The following is a 3060-nucleotide window of genomic DNA, read 5'->3' as shown; positions in this document are numbered from 1 at the left end:
TGGAGTCACAGGGAGGTAGGGTTTCAGTGGTACATTGTGATATTGTATACCGTGGTATAAAAGTTGATGGTTATTATACTGTGTCCATTTGCTAGTCTATGGTGTTGTAAATATATGCAACTGGACAGTCACCTGCACGTGTGTGTCCTCGACTGCCTGTCAGACCTTTTTTACACATACTTTATAAGGAAAATAGTGTCAGGTCAGTGATAAAGTGTTTATTAAACCAAAAAACCCTTCTTATTTCATTCCTTTAAGGGTCATTGTAACTATTTTAATACTAATACGAATACTAATGACAATTTTGTTAGACCGTATACTGTGACACTGTAAAACTCGTGCCTTTGCAGTAGCTGCTCCAAAGCACTCAAATAGCCCTCTGCTCTCAATCAAATGCTCCCCCTCCATTGACAATTTAAGGCAAATCTTAAAACATACTTGTTTTCAATGACTTTTGGTTGTTTGTGGTGATTTTAATATTTTATAATCTTTTTTATGTACGAATTGTTCTTATCGGTATTATTCTGTTTTATATTGGTGTACATGTTATATTGCTATATATCTGTGTGTCATTCTTTTAATTTGTACAGCACTTTGGTCAACTACAGTCATTTTTAAATGTGCTATATTAATAAACTTGATTTGAGTTGATTTGAACTGTGATATTTTCTGAGGCGGTTATCATACCATGAAAATCTCCTACCGTTGCAACCCTACAGGGAGGTGATTGAGAAGGTTGGGGTTAAGGTGTAGACTGGGACACCAGCATCTGTGTTTTGCATCTGTGGTTAGGTTTAGGGAAACAAAAGCACTCTGGTTAAGGTTAGGGGAAGATTGTGGTTTTGGTTAAATGTTAACAGTCACATTGGGTCTGGTGACTTTAATCACTGTTCTCTGTATCAAGTAGACCACAACCTTTTCCTCACCTTAACCAAGTGCTGTGAGCACTTAACCATTAAAAAGTTTAATAATGCTGTAGTCACTAAAGGCAGGCATTGCAATGCTGGATCAGATATTTTGGCAGAAAACAAATCATGTTAACAGAAAATGTAATCCAACCAGCATTATATTTCATTCACATATTTGCAAATTATGAGTATGTAAATGTATTTAGGGTTTTCCAATTCAGATGTCTACAAGTTACTAGCAGTTCCACTGAAAAGACATGTTCCTACTAAACTTCTCAAATGGTTTGAGGCCCAAGGAGGTCGCGGACACAGCAGGATAGTCCCAAAAATCAATACAAATGTGTGTAACAGGACTTTTTGCTTCTTCTCTCCTCTGCACCAATCATCACATGACCCCTCAGATTTATCTTGTGACCATCTGGAGGGACCCGACCCCTAGGTTGGGAAACACTGGACTAAACTATCTTCATAAAGAAGTTGAAACTGGCTCCACCTCGACCATATTTAACAATTTAATAATGCAATATATCAGTCTGTCCACTTTGAGTTTTGACACTTCAAGTACATTTAGCAGGAAACACTTAGCTTAGAGGCAGGACTTTTACTTACAGGAATATATTTGCATTGTTACATGAGTACTTTTACTTAAAAGAAGGACCTGAATACTTCTGTCATCCCTGGACCTGAGCTCAGCTCCTGTAAAGCTGTAAATGCTGTAAAGGCTCAGCCGTATAAGCGTAATAGACTCCTGCAATCATAAATCCTTCTCGTTAGGAGGCGATCTAATCGCTCTCGCCTCTGATTAGTCATTAACAGTCCAGTTAGTGAAATGGTGAGACGCAGGTGGGTGGGCAACTGCTTAGATCTCCGGGGTCTGCCTCAACTCGTTAATGATTGGTTAATTAACATTGTTTCAGTCCTCCGGCTTGTTTACACTCACCTGCCACGGGGAAGAGTCAGAAAACACTGCTGCAGGGGACAGTAAACAAGGAGAGGAGGGGGGAAAAGAGACGGCAGGGCAGTGAAATGATGTTGACACTTAGAATTGAACTCAATCTTTATGTTTGAAAATCAACTTGAGCGAGACCAGCACAAAGAGAAACGTGAGACTGGTGGGGGGAAGTGTGGAGAACACAAAAGAAGAGAATAGGCCAAGTGGTAGCATCTCAGTGCATCAACCATCGTTAGGGCTCCGCGAGGCAGTGCTTGTCTCTGTTACTCATAGCAACACTGCATACCATGATAATAGGCTGACTGATGATTGGTCAGGCTGCCACACTCTGGTAAGTGACCTCACCGCTGTGTGAGTGAGCTCACTGTCTCAGTATTTTGATAACCCAGCCAGTCCTGGCGTTCATCGCAGCAACGCCACCGAAATGTGTTAATGAGCAAACTGCAGGCCAACATGGGAGCCCCAAAGATACACTAAACACACCCTATATCCTAGTTTCCACACAGCTACTGGTCTGTATTACTGTAATTTATTATTATTCTGTATGTTCATTTATAAGAGTTACTGTCTGTATCAATAAAATGTATCACACCTCCGGCCCACCACCTCATCTCTGCTCTCTGCGTCTACAGTGTGTGTCTCCTCAGCATAAGACTGTTTATCGAAGCTTTAAATAATGCAGATGGTAATATGATAAGTGAACAGTCAATGTTGGTGTCCTGCTTAAACACATACACACACAGATGATGCACACACACCCACGCATGCAGGCAGACAGATGGGCAAACACACACTCACACACAGTGCTCAAAGTGCAATGAATATGATTCAGTTTTTCTCCAGTTGTTTTAATGTAACATCGGGCAGAATCTGGATTTTGTTTTCCCGTTCCCAAAGTATTCTGGGTTAGTCATGCCAGAGAGTTGCAGTGCTGGAGAGAGCCAGAACATCGACCTGAAGAGCTTTGCTAGTGTGCATGTCTAATGCAACCCAGTCTGGGAATACTGCCAGTCTACTGTTACTCCACCAGTGGGGTTTATCATACACACATGCACACACCCACACACTTACACACACAAAAACCAGAGAGAGAGGGAGGGAGTGTAAGACAGAAAGAGAGACAGAGCTTTGTGGTGTGTCACTGATCTCTGCTAGCGTGCACAAACATGTCCAACGTAGCCATGGCCTGCTTGTCAAAAG

The sequence above is a fragment of the Epinephelus moara genome, chromosome 7 (assembly GCF_006386435.1).
Source record: "Epinephelus moara isolate mb chromosome 7, YSFRI_EMoa_1.0, whole genome shotgun sequence".
Lineage (NCBI taxonomy): Eukaryota > Metazoa > Chordata > Actinopteri > Perciformes > Serranidae > Epinephelus > Epinephelus moara.
This window is presented reverse-complemented; position numbering follows the sequence as displayed.